The following is a 16,849-nucleotide window of genomic DNA, read 5'->3' as shown; positions in this document are numbered from 1 at the left end:
TTCATACTATTTGTTGACTCTTCACTTAATGTAGGATTAACCTTATGATCATTAAGTGAAGCTGAAAATAGACCTTTGTCAAAATTTAGAGTGGGAATGGGGGAGGGAGGAGAAAAGGAGGGTTGCAGCATGGGCAGGAGAGAGGGAGGGAGGGGTAGAAGTATCACTATGTTCTCAAATCTGTATGTATGAAATACATGAAACTTGTATAACTTAAATAATTTTTTTAAACTTTGATTTTGGTGATTATTTCACAATGTATGCATTTATATATATCAAAACATCAAGTTATATACCTTAAATACATACAAATTTTGTCAATTATACCTCGATAATCCTAAAATCAGATGATATCTTTGTCTTACTGTGTTGTGCTTTTGTTCACTCCAGAGCCTAAAAGCCAAATTTTGTAACACCTCCTGAGAGCACTGTGCCTGCGTGCATCCACAAGTCTGTTGTGGAAGAAGGCCTAGATGTCCTTAGATCACAGACCCCAGGTCAGATGTTATGACATGGCTCTTTCAGCAGAACCACAGACCACGCAGCCCATCCATTCTGACAGTGATTTTAAGAGTATAAAAGGAACAGAATGAGAACACAAGCAGCCAGGCATTCAAGGGCCCTGGTGTTAAGAAGTTTCTTCTCACTACTCAAAGCATAAAGGTGCTGGTTCGAGGGAAGTGTCAAGACAGCCGAGCTTGGCCGGCGCGCGGCTCACTGGGCTAATCCTCCGCCTAGCGGCGCCGGCCCCGGGTTTCTTAGTCCCCGGTCCGGGGCACCGATTCTGTCCCGGTTGCCCCCTCTTCCAGGCTAGCCCTCTGCTGTGGCTGGGAGTGTGTGGAGGATGGCCCGGTGCTTGGGCCCTGCCCCCATGGGGGACCAGGGAAAGGCACCTGGCTCCTGGCTCCTGCCTCGGATTAGCGCGGTGCGCCGGCCGCGCCGGCTGCGGCGGCCATTGGAGGGTGAACCAGCGGCAAAAGGAAGACCTTTCTCTCTGTCTCTCTCTCTCTCACTGTCCACTCTGCCTGTCAAAATAAAAAAATAAAAATATAAAAAAAAAAAATAAAATAAAATAAAACAAGACAGCCAGGCCTCACAACCCCTGAGGATGGTCTAGACCAGAAATAGGCTTTGCTATGGTTTGGATACTAGAATGTCCCCCAGATGTCTGTAAGAAAAGGCTCAGAGCTCAGAGGTCGTAGAACCTTTAGGAGGCTCTTGGGTTACTGTGGACACTGCCTTGGGAAGGGACCGTGGAAACTCAGATCTCTTTCCTTTCTTTCTCTGCTCTGGTTCCGGGTGTCACTTCCTGTTCTGACCTAAGCTCCCACTGTTGCCACATCTGTACCCTCATCGAGGTCAAAACCATTAGGACCTCCTGATCTTGGACTTTTGGAACTTCTGAAATTATGGGCTATACAAACCTTTCCTCTTTATGAAGTTAAGTTGCCTCAGGTATTACATTGGGCAATGCAAAGCTGACTAACACAGGCTGTTCTCTGGGAGGAAGCTGCCCACGAACTGGGCAAGTACAAAATGACCATGCAGTAGGGCAACAGTGCTACAGGCTCTCCAGGCTTGAAGTCAGGAACCAATGAGGAGACCTTGGCAATTTAGTCAAGGGCTGGTCAGACAGGCGTCTGCAGCTGACCTAACAATACTAGGACTCTGTTCCTCTTCAACTCATCTTTGAAGATTTTGGGAAGAGGGAACACAACATGGAGAGAGGAGTCCAAGACTCACAAATACCAAGGGAGTACGTTCCTAACCACATTTCCTAGCAGGAATCAAAAACAAACAATGGGACTGCCTAGGCCAACATGGCAAATGAGAAAGCATGCTTTATAAATCTCTTTCAAGTTTCTGATATCTAGCCCAGATGCACAAGAAGGCGGGAACCAGCTGCAGTGGAGATGTTCATCCCCAAACTGTCTTTGCTTCACCTAGGAACTGAAACAAATGATGACACTCAAAAGAAATGCCGTCTCTGTTCACAAGAGCCCCTGACCTGCAGCTGAGGAGAGAGAAGCTGTGCTCACCCAGGCCCAGGCCAGGTCCTCAACTGTACAGTGCCCTCCTGTTCCTTTATCTGTGGAAGCCCTTGTAGTCCAGCCCCAGGTCACAACTCACAGTGAACTGGAGAGGAGAAGAGAACCCACTGTGACTGAGGCCCCATCAGAAGGGCTCTGGAATCCCACAGCCCAAAGAGCAGAGTGCAGACTTCCCAAGTGTGATAGCTAATGCTATGTGACCACCTAGCCACAGAGCCCACACATGTCAAGCTATTCTGGAGGTTTCTGCAAAGGTGTTTTTGATGCGATTAACATTTAAATCACTGGACTTTGATAAAGCAGATGGAGTCCCATAACATGCCTGGGCCTCTGATCATTTGAAGATCTAAGCAGAACAAAGACTTGTCTCCTGGACATTGTGGCACAATGGGTTATGTAGCCACTTGGGAGGTCTGCATCCTATACTGGAGTGCCAGGAACAGAACTACGTTTAGAAAAATAAGGATAGAGGTTTAAAATAGAAAATCTTGAGCTTGGTGTGCTAAGAAAACAAACTCAAGGACATACCTTCACAGATAAAGGCCAGAGAGTGCAGCTAAAGATGGCAGATCGAACACACAGGGTTTTCCCAAGGGCAAAGAGAAGATACAACAGCAACAAAATTTTGGAAACTGCAAAACAGATTAACCTAGCAGATCCAAGAAAAGAAGCTGTCAGCCAGCATCAGGAAAATATGAAAAGCAACCCAACATGCATCACAGAACCCAGAATGGCCTGGAAGAGATAGAACCAGCAACATGTGGAGCAGGGGGTGGAGTGTGGCCCAGAGAGACACAGCCAGTGGCAAGCCTGCCTGGGAGAAGCACACTGAACTGGTCACCCCAGGCACATAACTGCTGCTTCCCGGAGGCAGGAGGTTGGGACTTCTGTATCCAGTGGTGTCAGCTGAGGAGTATGTGAGGGGAGAAGGAAGTAAGAACCAGGAGAAGCCCCTAAAAAGGCTCATGCTCCAGCCAGAATGCTGTGGGCCCAAAACCTAAAGGCTATAGCCCAGAGTCCAGCCCCTGAGAGCCCCAAACACATGGGCACCATGAGAAGAGAGATGTTTCTGAAGAGAAAAACACATAATAAAACAGAGAAAAAGTATGCAGGAAAAAGCAGGCCCCCCCCCCCCAAAAAGTGTGAAACAATGCCAGTGATAACATGCGGGAGGCATCATCCAGAAGAAAGATCAAGATGCCACTCAAGAGAAGCACTGGGGAAAAAATTAATTCCTATAATGAAGTGTAACAGAAATAGAAGAGATATAAAAACGCAAGATACACACAGTACCATGAAAAAAAAAAAAAGAGGCAACGTGAGAATAGAATAACATTACAAGAACAGTCCAGGTTGTCAGATGTAAAAAAAAAAAAAAAAAAAAAAAAAGGGAGTCCCAGGAAGAACGAACTGTTTGAAATGAAGTAAAAGGGGCATTTGTTGTAGAGGGTTAAGATGCACTCTTGAGACAACTGCATTCTAAATTAGTTGGAGTTCTGGCTACATCAGTTCCAATTCAGCTTGCTGCTAATGAGCACCCTGGGATACAGCACATGATTTCTCAAATACTTAGGTCTCTGCTCCCAATGTGAAAGACCTGGATTGACTTCCTGGCTATGGCTTGGCCCAGCTCTGGCTGTTGTGAGCATTTGAGGAGTGGACCAGCAGTTAGAGGATCTCTTTGTTTTCGACTCTCTCTCTCTCTGCCTCGCAAATAAAATGGAAATAAACAAAAATTCACCAAAACTCACTCTCCCAACCACAATGTGTGAGGCAAGTGGTGTCCTGATCACCAAATAGGAGCTTCACTGACAGGAACACATCACTCACACAGCTCAATGCCTGTGTCTCTCACCTTGTATACCACACAATGGTGTGTACACAATTTACTCACACAGCTCACACCAGTGTCTCACTATGTGTGTGCCACATGCTGTGCCTTGCAAGGTGTGTCTCTCACCATGTGTGTCCCACATGCTGTGCAATGCAGGTGTGTGTCCCCTCATCACGTATGTCCCACATGCTTTGCAATGCAGGCGTGTGTCCTACCGTGTGTGTCCCACAAATGCTGTGCAATGCAAGTGCATGTGTCTCACCATGTGTGTCCCACATGCTGTGCAATGTAGGTGCGTGTCTCTCCCCAAGTGTGTCCCACATGCTGTGCCTTGCAGGTGCGTGTGTCTCACCGTGTGTGTCCCACATGCTGTGGCAATGCAGGTGTGTGTGTCTCTCAGTCTTGTTCTCAGAACATGTTTTGGTACGGAACCAAACATGCACCCTGCCCTGGCTGAGCCAGAGCAATTTCTTGGCTAGCCCACCTGTCAGCCACATCCAGGTCTGACTCCATCTTCTCCAGGCCCCTCATGACACTGCCCAGCTGCTCACCCTGGTGGTGAAGGACCTTCGCAGTATCTTCCAGACGCTTCTGGGACCTAGCCATCAATCCAGTGAGCTCCTTCCCCCGGGTTGAGGGGGACAACACAGTGTTCATAGCAGCTCCTGGCTGGGACAGCAGCAGCTCCCTCAGAAGTGCCAATGATGGTGAAGACTACATTGCGACTGGGCCGCAAGGAGCTGAACCAGTGCTTGCCATGGTCCTTTTCCAGGATGGTGATGGAGCTGAAGATGAAATGTGAAGCCTCCTTCTTCACTTCAGTGATGCTGGAGAGGGGAAAGCCAACAAGAACCTCACCAGCTCTGTCCGCTGTGAACTTCAGTGAGAGCGCCGTTAAGGACAGCTTCCCAGGGACCCATCGTTTCTCAAGGTCCAAGTAGTAGGAGCAGGGCCAGGCATGGATGCAGATGTCTCTGCTCATCTTTCCCTGGTGTGGTTGTGCCTCATGGAGGCTGCAGCCTCTGCCTCTGAGGAACAAGAGAGACGGGTTGGTAGGCTGGGGAAGCTGAACACAGAGCCTAACTTTGGCTAGAGACACTCAGAAACCGACCACCATGACAGGCAGCCACAAAGGCAGTTCAAGGCTCTGTGTATACTGACAAGAGACAACACCTCTAACTAGAGATGAGGAGACAGTTGTGATCATAATAGAGACCCCACAGTCCCAGACTCATGCCTGTCTCCTCCAAATGGGTAGACTTCAAACTCTCCCATCCCCAATACAAGACCCTTCACTTCTGTGCTCCTTGGGAGTAAGCCCCCTTGGATCAGCATCCCACGGAGGACATGCCTTGAAGTGGGAATTATTGGAGCCACTACCCTGGGTCCCAGGCCTCATTCCTTGGTCTTGACAGGTGGCTGTCAATCTCAGATCCTTCCCACAGACACAAATCTTGTGGCTGTGATGTCTTTGTCACTGGAAAGTCATAAAGGTTTCTATTCACAGTGCCCTTCTGAAATTTCTATGCCATAAATTCATATACATATATATAAATCATATACATATATAAATGTATATGTATATACACCTGGGTGGCTCACCATAAGTAGTACAGCTGGGTGTCACCATAAATAGTACAGCATTTTCACATTTGTATTGACACCTATCAATGCATTATGAAAAAACCATGGCTGTCAGGTCTGCATTAACCTTGTATTATTTTTAGTCCAACCATCTCACAGATGAATATAGTTAATAGGATGAGGGCCTCAGACAAGGTTCAACCATGAGTTTACAGCACTGACTGGGCAGGAGCCAGGTGTGGTAATGCCTGGGCCTGTGGGATTCCCAAGTCGACAGTGGTCAAGCTTTAATGGGGCATTTCTTTCAATTCTCCTTCTCTCTCTTCCCACCTCCCTCCCTCTTCCTGTGTGCCTCTGTTTCACCGGCTCTTTTACACACACACACACACACACACAACACAAATTTACTGATTATATAACACCATTTATAACAGAGTGACTACTGCATCATCCCTTAAAATACTGCAAAGTGTGGGTTTTGCACAAAATGGCTACAGGACACGGATTATTATGGGTCAGCTCACAGGCTTGTGAGCCCCCTGCAAGGCACCATATGCTGTGTTGGGCAGAATGCAAGAAAGAAGCAACACTGGCACAGTCCCTGTCTTGCTGGGCTTGGGTCTGCTGGAGTCCCATTCATTTTCTCACTGAGTTACACTCCCTGCGACCAGATTTTGACAAGATCATTATTGTACTAGACACCACAGCAAGCAATACAAGGATGGGCAAGACACAAAAAGATGGACCCCACATTTTAAGAGACTATATCAAAATGAGATTTCTAGTGATACGGAAACTAAGTTCACCACATACCAAATGGTACAGGGACATGTTCTGAAAAAAATGCATCATTAGATGACTTTGTCCCTGTGTGGACAAAATCACAGCATGCCCTTACACGAACCCAGATGGTAGAGACCAATGCCCCCCATGCAGCATCTTGATGCAGTCAAGCGATGTGGTGACCCTGAGTTGTGTGAAGCTGTTGACAGGTCTAACACAGAAGGCTGTCTTTTTTTTTTTTTTTTTTTTAAGATTTAGCCTTCATTATCCGAAAGGCAGAGCTACAGAGAGGTACAGACAGAGACAGAGAGAGGTCTTCCATTCACTGGTTCACTCCCCAGATGGCCGGAGCTGTGCCGATCTGAAGCCAGGGGGCTTCTTCCGGGGTCTCCCATGTGGGTGCAGTGGCCCAAGGACTTGGACCATCTTCTACTGCTTTCCTAGGCCATGGCAGAGAGCTGGATTGGAAGTGGAGCAGCTGGGACTCAAACTGGTGCCCATACGGGATGCTGACACTGCAGGCAGCGGCTTTACCTCCTGTGCCACAGAGCCGGGCCCCCAGCAGGCTGTCTTACAGTAAACTTCCTTATAAGTAGAAGAAGCACACTCTAAAATAACGATAACAATTATAGTACATCATGTGTCATATACCTTATGTAACTGTACATACACATTGTGTATGTATACATGCATGTATGCACACGTGACTGGCCACAAGGTAGGTGTGCTAATAACAGCAAGCACTACAAACAGGTGAGGGAAGGCACACGTGCTGCAATGTCACAACAGCTATGATATCACTAGGTAACAGGAAACTTTCAGCTCTGTCATGACCTTATGGCACTTGTGGTACACATAGCCCATTGTGGACAGACATGTCCTTCAGTAATGCAGGCAAACAGGCATCAGGTACGTGCGCAGCCCTGCAGCAGCTGTGGAGGACAGCAGGAAAGCTGATGGGAGTGACCACAGCCAGCTGCCTCCTTATGCCCCCAGGGCCCTCTCTCTCTCCAGCCCTCCCAAGTTTCCCTTGTGCTCATCTTCTCATGGACAGATCTGCTATGCTCAGAACACAGTAGGATGCTACTCATCTACTTGATTGGAACCTCTCAGAGGGCAATTCTATCCCCAGCCCTAACTTTCCAAGTGTGGTGTTTGTTCCCTGGGCCCTTGGGGTTATAAATTAGGTCAATCCTACAGGTTGGCTTCACCCTGCTGCTTAGAGTCCCATTGACAGCAGCCTTAATTAAGCACTGTAGGAGACACACTGACCAGTTTTGTTCCAGTCAAGTTAACCACAACGATATGTACAAGGTCACCAAGGCGAGCTTAGCCCCTTCTATTAGAAAAGAAAGTGTCTGCCATTTTTGTCTTGAATCCATTTATTTGATGAACACAAGGCATAGACACACCTAGAACTTGCTATTAGTTTTTACTATCTGATCATATGCAATATGATCATATGATATTGCATATGATCATATGCAATATGTAATGTATACAAAACTCAGGTGCCTGATTAATACAAAATGATTGGGCTCCATTGTTTTGAAAAAGATTTATTTATTCAAAGGGTGAGGAAGGAGAGGGAGAGGTATCTTCCATTTACTGATTCACTCCCCCTAAATGGCCACAACAGCCAGGTCTGAGACAGGTCAAAGCAAGGAACCAGAAGCTTCACCAGGTCACCCACATGGGTGGCAGGGGCCAAAGCACTGGGGCCATCTTCTGCTGCTTTCCCAGGTTCATTAGCAGGGAGCTGGGAGTCGGAAGCAGAGCAAACTGGGACACAACTGGTACTGTGATATAGGATGCGGGTATCACAAACAGAGGCTTCCTCTACTGTGCCACAACACATCGGGCCCTTGCATTCCACTGTTATGTAAGCTCAGCTTCTATGGTAATCCAGCCAACTATTTTACAAATACATTCTATACTCTCTGTTAGTCACAATAGCAAGGCAGGCCCAAATCTGCCAGAAATGCATGCATGCCAATCAGTTACCATTAGTCACCCCCAACAATCTCCAGGCTACCTGCTTGAATTACCAGTACTTGAAACCAGGACAAGCCTAAGGGAAAGATAACCTTACATATGAGAATAACGGCTGTCACCACAAAATAAAATTCAGGCATGAGACTTAAAAGTAGTAAAAATTTCTTGCGTTGGAGGGACCTTAGGGATAACCTAATCTGACTCACTCCCCTTTGTCTCCTGAGTGAGCATAGTGCCTATATGGCAATCTTCCCTCTCCCTTCAGGCACCACTAAGCATGTCACATGAGCATGGATTCTTAGAAAGCAGCAGTCTCGGGATCTGGACTTCAGCAGATGTAACACACAGTTCAGACACCAAAGGAACATGCAGGTCATCAGACAGAGCATAGACACCTAAACACTAGCTACAAGACTGCATAGAATTGCCCACTGCAGAGGACTGAAACTACAGGAAAGGCAGGCCTTCTGCAGTGTGGAGAACACGACAGGGCTAGAACAGAAAGCAGCAGAGGTCTAATAGTAAGTTGCCACTCAGTCCACCCCAGGTCACACAGGAGAACTGGAGGCTGCTGGTAATATAAGGCCAGCCCCCTAAGATCCTATCCTGAGCCAGAGCGAGTAGGAACCTCCACATTGAAAACAAACAAAACACCTGGCACACTCAACTCAGGAAGGCTGTGTGATGAAAGGAACCAGGAAGTTCACGGCCTGATGTCACTGGAAAGCTGAGATTTTCTCAGCTGCTTCTGTACAGAAGGTTGGCCTTGTCTCTCTGAGAGGAGGCTTCGCGGTGAGCCTGCAGTATGACCCCCTCCCTGACACACAGCAGGCCACACAGCAGCTCCCCGGAATGGGAAGAAGCAGCCTTTCCTGTGCGACACTATCTCACACTGTGTGGAATGAATCAGAGTGAACCACAAGCCTTTCTCTCCTAGGTGAGGAGCCCCAGTACTGAATCACAAGTCAGCCCATGAAGACAGCCTTGCCTCTATCTCCTGGCTCAAAGAGCCTACTCATTGCTGGGACACACCCTGATACACCAGGAGGGGGGGACCACATCTGGTTCGCCGCCATTCCCTGGATCCAGAGGGCCCCCAGACACAGCAGGGAAACTGAATTTGTGGGGCAGGCATTTGGCCTTGTGGTTAGTATGTTAACTGGGATACCCACATCTCTTATCTGAGTGCATGGGTTCCAGTCCTAATTCCTATTCCCAAGTTCAGCTTCCTGCTAATGTGCACCCCATAATGTGGCAGGTATTGGCTCAGGTACTTTGGTCTTTGCCATTCACGTGGAAAACCTGGATTGAAATTCCAGTTCCAGCTCTAGCTATTGTGAGCATTTAGGGGGTGAATCAGCAGATGGGGGAGCACTCATACTTGCTCATTTACTTGCTCACTCACTTTCTCCCCAGCCCCCCACCCCCCATCATTCAGTGAATTTGGATTAGCGGTTACCTGACTCTGGGCATGCACTAGTGTGAAGTTTTCCACAAGCAAGGAGTACAACTAGGCACAAAGTCCCCAAATAGCTACTGCATCTGTGGTTCCAACTCCAGCTCCTTAAGCTCTGCCCCAAACTTTACGACTTTGGAAAAAGTTACCTCACCTTCTGGACCTCCGTTTATCCACCATTAAAATAAATGAAAAACCTAAGAACAACACCAGCTCTAAAATACCCTAAAATTTCAAAAGAAAAAGAAAGGACAGGAAAAAAAGATTAGGAGGTGAACGACCACAGCATTTCTCCCTATCACATTATAGATAATAAACACAAGGAAAGTACTCATGCTTGATAAACACCAAGGAAGAAACAGAAACATGAGCAACAACTCTTCCTACCAAAAGTTTCCAGGGCACCTTTCCCAAAAACCCAAAGTAAACAAAGATGAAGTGGAAGGGCCAAAGGGAAAAAAACATTCACACGGAGCATCTGAAGCCACAACTACACACACAGCCCCTACACCCTCCATACTTACCTCCTGCCCTGTATGACACACCTGTCCTACAGAATTCCCAGAAAGAGTCCCTGCTCCCTTCGAAGATGAGGCCTTCCTCTCCAGCCCTCAACCCCCCCAACCCTTCTTCCTCTCCACGCATCACTGATATCTCCATCTCTTCCATCCCAGGCACTGAAAACCTGGTCAGTTAAGGGATAGGCAATAAATACTGTATGGGCTTTGTAGGCCACAGGTCTCTGCCACAACTATGTAAATCTGCCCTTCTGGAGTCCAAACAGTTCAGAAAAATACATCAACAAGGGGGCACAGTTGTCCCAACAGAAATTCATTTACAAAAAATGTGGCAGCTGGACTTGACCCATGGGCTGTAGCTTGCCAATCCCTTTCCTAGGTCACCTCATCTCAGTTTACAAACATGCTCTAAGATCTCCACATTAAAAAAAGCATACTCCACCTTCTTGACACCTTCTTCCTTCCCAGTACTTGCTTTCATACACTCACTGCTTCCTCACCTCAGCCTCCCAACAACCTGGCACCTTCTGACAGGCTCCATCCCCACTACTCACCTCCAGCAGCCTCTGGGTGGCCAAAGTCAATGCTCTGCAACACCGGAGCTAATACCTGTGCAAGATGACAATCCTCCTCAAAGTTGCCTGTGACGTGGCTTCCTGCATCCAATTTTATGGGTACTTGTTTTCATCTCCTTTGCTGCTTCTTCCTTTTATACCTGCCTAACTAGACACAACCTTGGTCTCATTAGCAATCTTCTCTTCCCAAATGAGTACAAAAAGCACCATGGCATTAGATGTCATCCTCAAGGCTGGTGGTGCTTAAATGTACGTAACAAGTACAGAAACTGCCAAGGCTTTAACGGTGATTTCACAGGCCTCCACTGTATCATACTTTTCTCAACAAAGGTTCCAAGGACCAAGGAGTTCTCATGGATTCCTTGCTTCTTCATCCTCCCAACAATCCAGGAGCAATTCCTCCCATCTCCACAGCCATGACCTGCCCAAAGCAGGGGTCATCACTCACCTTGATAAAACCCTCACTCCAACCTGTTTGCTGCCTCCCTCACCATCCATTTTACATCCATCAGCCAATTAGAGTCATAAAAACAGAATGAAGGTCCAGTATTATAGTGCAGGATGTTAAGCTGCCACCTGAGACAATAGGTTCTAACACTGGAGTGCCGGTTCAAGTCCCAGCTGCTCTGCTTCCAATCCAGTTTCCGGCTTAATTGCACCTGGAAAGGCAATGGAAGATGGCCCAAGTACATGGGCTTCTGCCCCCAAGTGGGAGACCCAGATGGAGTTCCTGATTTCAGGCCTTGCCCAGTACTGGCTGTTGGGGTCATTTGGGGAGTGAACTGGCAAATGGAAGATCTTTCTCACTGCTCTCTCCCTGTCACTCTTTCAATTAAACAAAATAAATCTTTAAAAAAATTTAAAAAGCAGAATTAGAAAATGTTCAGTCTTCTGTCAAGACCCCTTCCCAACACTCTTTTGGTAACATCCTCCTCCTAATGGGCTCTGAATGGCCCTCTGGTGTCCACTATTTAGCGCTTCTCTCTCCACTCTAGCCTCCCTCAGCCTTTCCATTTCAGCCTCAGAGCTCCTAAGAGGTCACTGCTTCCCCAGGGACTCTGGTTGAGGGCTTCTTCCTTCAGATCTCTGCTCAAGCAGCACCCCCATCTCCCGAATGCAATGGCCCCCATCCAGCACTTCGACACCTAGGGAGCTCCTGTACATGTTCACAACCATGGTCGTTCAACCCAATCTGCTCTTAGAGCAGGGGAGCATCAAAGGAGGGGGGCTTTTGGGCAGCCTCCTGCACACATGGGCACCAATGATCTATGCTGAATATGTCTATTCCCTCACTAAGTTCCAGGGAGTCCTCATTTGGTGCCCTGTGCTACAATCTTGAATGAGCCTCAACCCATGCAGATGGTGTGCCTGGAGACCTGTGCAGATCTTGTGAATACAGAGCAAATGACCGTGAGAGGTCATGGCAAGGAGCTGATCCACACACCAGTGGCGCTCTTGGGGAAGATGACAGCAGACACACAAAAACTGCACTCATAACACTGCAACTGGTTTTAATGGGTTTCTTTCAGTATTTCCATCAGACATGTGCCCCTTGAGGGGACTTGGTATCAAGTAAAACATCCTCTTTTTAGATAATTTCCAAAGTCACCAAACAAGCTACATTCTGCACACCTTCCACTACCTTAAGGCTGGAAAGAGAACAGTGAGGCACTGTGTGTGCGCGGGGGTGGACGGCACAGCTGGCCGGCTTTTCCATTGCCTGGTCTCCTGCTCTTAATACAGCAGACCCTCTTTCCCACTCCCTCACTGGTTCCCATCTCCACCCGAGGAGGAGGTTCTAGTCACACTGTCTGGGGGTGTCACATCCCAATACCAAAGTCTACACACAGGGCATGCACTTGGCACTTAGGAGAGAACAGATACTATATTCCATCCTCACTACATTCTAATGAAACTCCTGTCCTGTTGTTTTCTGTCTGACTAACCTGGTCTCAGGAGTTCAGATCCTGTATGTAGGTCTAACCAGGGGCCCCAGGCTGACAGACACCTCTGTTCCAGCCCACCTCTCAGGCTCCACGTTTGCAACAGTGCTGATACTAAAACCAGAGGGCCACCGTGTGGACAAGGAGAAGCATGGCACCAAACATCTGGCTCTAGAGGTGCACCTCTCAGAGTTTACAGGAATGGTTGCCTCCTTGATCTTGGGGAGCACACAGGTCTCAAGCACTTGGTCTGAGCCACAGGACTGCAGGAAATTCGTCTGGGCAACACCTGTGTGGACTACATATCTTCCCCATTAGCCAAACTTTTGCACCACTACTTCCATATCTTGAGATTAACATAAATACTCTGTTCCCTATACCTTCCCCATTGGCTCTCATGATCCTTCACTCAACTTAAATGTTTAATTAAAAAAAAAAAAAGGTGGTGGTAACATGCGGGGCCGCATATGGGAAGATGTTATATTGTTAATTAAAAATTTTAAAAGTTTACAATTTAGAAATGTTAACATACACGTTTCCATACTTACATGGAGGATATGGTGGGAAGAAACTGTGTATATGTGTAGGAAACCAGAACTCAAAGTCAGGTTCTCCACTGTACTCTCACAGCACAATTCTGTGACCACATGTATGGGGATTTTCCAGAGCAGCAGGCAAGCAATCAGTTCCGCAGCTGACACCAGCTGGGTATCTTCCCATTCAATCAGTTCTGGCACTGTCTACCTGGAGGGCATCAGAATCCACAGGTTGAGGGCTTGGTCCCCAAGAGTGCTCCACACTGGATGACAATCATAGATCCACATGGTTTTCCCTGTGCTTCTGACTGATTTGTTTGTAAATCAGGGTCCCCAGGAACCCCCTCCTAGGAGTGGGATTAATTTGCTCAAGTACCCCTAACAGGAGGCTCGAAGAACCACTCGGTTCACATTTATCTACAAAGGATATTAGAAAAGACACAGAGGAATACACATGGAGTGAGGGTATGGGGAAGGGGTGCCTAGCTTCCATGCCTCCTCTGGGTTCACTACTTTCCAGGAATCTCAAGGTGTTCAGCTATCCAGAAATTTTCCAAGACCAGTCGTTTTTGGGGCTTTGCCCTTACATAAGTGTGATTAAATCACTGGCCAGCAATGATCTGCTATTTTCAATCTTCAGCCTCTCTCCTCTCCCTCAGTGACTGGGGAGCAGAGATGAAAGCCCCAACCCTCTAATCCTGCCAGGCTCTCTCTGGGTGACAGGCCCCATCCTGAAGTTACCTGGGGGTTGCAGTCAGCAATCGATTCATTTGCATACAAAAAGAGATCCCAACAATTTGGGAATTCTCTGTCAGGAAGTATGTATGTTGTTTTACCACAGCATAGCGTATGTATGTAAGGGAGGGGCGGGACTCTGTGCTTGTGTGTACAGGAAGGGATGGGGGAGCTGGATAAAGGGAGTGATGGGGGTGGGGATGAAAAATGTTTGCTTGGAAAAACAAGGTTTGTACAAATAAAAATGGTTACTTGTGGATTTTTCTACCATGACCTAGCCCAAAACAGAGTTCCACACGTGGACCACACAAGTCACAAGAATGCGGACTAGGCAGTGACCATAGCACAATCCCAGAAAACAGCTCTCCTCCTCCAGTCCCTGCTCCCCTCCACCGCCTGGACCTCAGACTCCCCCCAGACCCACGTTTTCCTCCACAGACTCACCCTCTAACCCCTCCAGCTCCATTTCTGGGTCTGCTTACAGACCTTGATGGGAGTCCTCTCCCCTCCCTCCATGCTCAGAGCCCTAGCATCTCTCTGGAACTTCTCTTATCTTAGCTTGTGAGGGCAAACAAAAGGGCATTCTCGATGGCTTAATATATGTGGAGGCAAAGGAATGAGAGACTTGACTATAAATTTTACAGGTACAATCAAGCATTCTGAGACCATCCATGCACATCTCCAAAGGGTTCAGAGGTCTCTGTCTATGTGCATGTAGCCTGTTTGGGAGAAGTTGGGTTTTCATTGTTATTTCCTTGCTCCTCACTGTGTGACAGCCTGTGGACTGCTGTCCAAAGATCACCTAATGGACATAATCTGCAAAACTCAAGCAATAAGTATGCTTTCTTTTTTGCCAAGTTCACGTGGGATAGTTTGGTTGACAAGACTTATTACTTTAACATTCTGGGGCTGGCCTTGCTCAGGATTGTTGAAGTACAGCCAGCATCAAACACAAGCCCTCACACACCACACATTCCATGTTACCCTCCAACATTCTACATCCCCCATCTCACCAACTGCCACCCCCTGACCCCTCCCCTACTCCTTGCCTAACACCATCTCCCAATGTTACCATGGATGCCATTTTCTCCTACACAGCCCATCATGTCTATAGATATCACCACTCTCCCATAACTCACACAACTCCACAGACGTCACCTCCGTACCTCACCATCTCCACAGACTCACCTCCACACCTTACCGCCCCCACAGACCTCACCTCCATACCTCACCAATTCCACAAACATCACCCTCTATCCACACCTCACCATCTCCACAGAGGTGAACTCTGCATCTTACCACCTCCACAGACATCACCTCTGTACCTCACCACCTCCACAACATCACCTCCACCAGACATCACCTCCACACCCTCCACAGACATCACCTCCATAGCTCACCACTTCCACAAACATCACCATCCCTCCACATCTCAACATCTCCACATATATCAACTCCATACCTCACTACCTCCACAGACTCACCTATGTACCTCATCACCTCCACAGACATCACCTCACCTCACCACTTCCACAAACATCACCTACATCTCCCCACACCTCACCACCTCCACTGATTCAACTCCACTCTTACCACCTCCACAGATGTCACCATCCCATCACACACTCACCACCTCCACAAACATTACCATCCCTCCACACCTCACCATCTCCACAGACCTCACCTCCAACTCCACTAGACAGTACACCATCCTTACACACCTCACCACCTCCACAGAGGTCCCCCCCCCCCCCCTCCCCCCCCAACTCCCCATCTTAGCACCTGCACAGATGTCAGCATCCCTCCATACCTCACCACCTCCCACAAACATTACCATCTCCTCACACCTCACCATCTCCAGACCCTCACCTCCATACCTCACCACCTCCACAGACCTCACCTCCAACTCCACAGATGTCACCATCCCTCCACACCTCACCACCTCCACCCCTAACAACAACTCCATACCTCACCACCTCCACAGACGTCACTTCTGTACCTCATCACCTCCACAAACATCACCTGTTCCTCTCCACCTCCTCAGACATCACCTCCACACCTCACCACCTCCACAAACATCACCATCTCCCCACACCTCACCACCTCTAGACATCACTATCCCTCCACAACTCATCATCTCCACAAACATCACCTCTGTACCTCACCATCTCTCACAGACCTCACCTCCCCACCTCACCACTTCCTACAAACATCACCATCTATCCCATACCCACCACCTCTACGGACGTCACTCTCCACACCTCACCACCTCCTGCAGAACTCACCACTCCCTGCACCACCTCACCACCTCCACCGACATCACCTCCACACCTCACCATCTCAGACATCACCTCCACAGACCTCACACCATCCCCTGCACACCCTCACCACCTCCACAGACGTCACCAATTACGTTCCACCAGGTCCACAGTGGACTGCCCCCGTCCTCCACCACGCACACCACACCGCCTCCCCTGGGTCCCACACTCTGTCCTCACTCCATTTCCGTGTACCTCACTGCCGACTCCACAGCCCGCCACATGTCATCCGCTCTGCGGCCGGGGCCGTGCCAGCAAGCGGTACCAAGCAGGGCCGAAAGCGCTTGGCACAGGCTCTGCCGTCGGACAGAGCCGCCGCTCACCTGAGGCGCTGGAGAGTAACTCTCAGGACGCGCGCCGGGATCGAAGCCCCGGACACCCTAACTGTCGGGACACCACCAGGAGCAGGCAAACCGGAAGCACGGCTTGCGCATGCTCGCGGGCCGGCGCTCAGGACTCCATGTCCGGTGGGTACGGGCCGCCCTCGGACTCCCGGTTCCGAGCCCGTGCCTCGTCACTTC

The 16,849-nt window shown here is 48.6% G+C and overlaps 1 long non-coding RNA gene across 1 annotated transcript in view; it reads right to left on the bottom strand.

Annotated features, from left to right (window-relative positions):
* Positions 1-16,738, bottom strand: part of LOC149125870 (uncharacterized) — a 17,772-nt gene extending 1,034 nt beyond the window's left edge. The window contains exons 1-2 of the long non-coding RNA XR_016234971.1: positions 16,652-16,738; positions 4,370-4,913 (exon numbers count right to left, since the gene is read on the bottom strand). This is a non-coding gene — a long non-coding RNA (uncharacterized LOC149125870). The remainder of the gene's footprint in view (positions 1-4,369; positions 4,914-16,651) is intronic.
* Positions 16,739-16,849: the final 111 nt, after the last annotated feature.

This window comes from Oryctolagus cuniculus, chromosome 6, assembly GCF_051225735.1.
Source record: "Oryctolagus cuniculus isolate XC-2025 breed Fujian yellow rabbit chromosome 6, ASM5122573v1, whole genome shotgun sequence".
Classification (NCBI taxonomy): domain Eukaryota; kingdom Metazoa; phylum Chordata; class Mammalia; order Lagomorpha; family Leporidae; genus Oryctolagus; species Oryctolagus cuniculus.
Note: the sequence above shows the minus strand (reverse complement) of the source record. Positions and strands in the feature narration are given on the sequence as shown.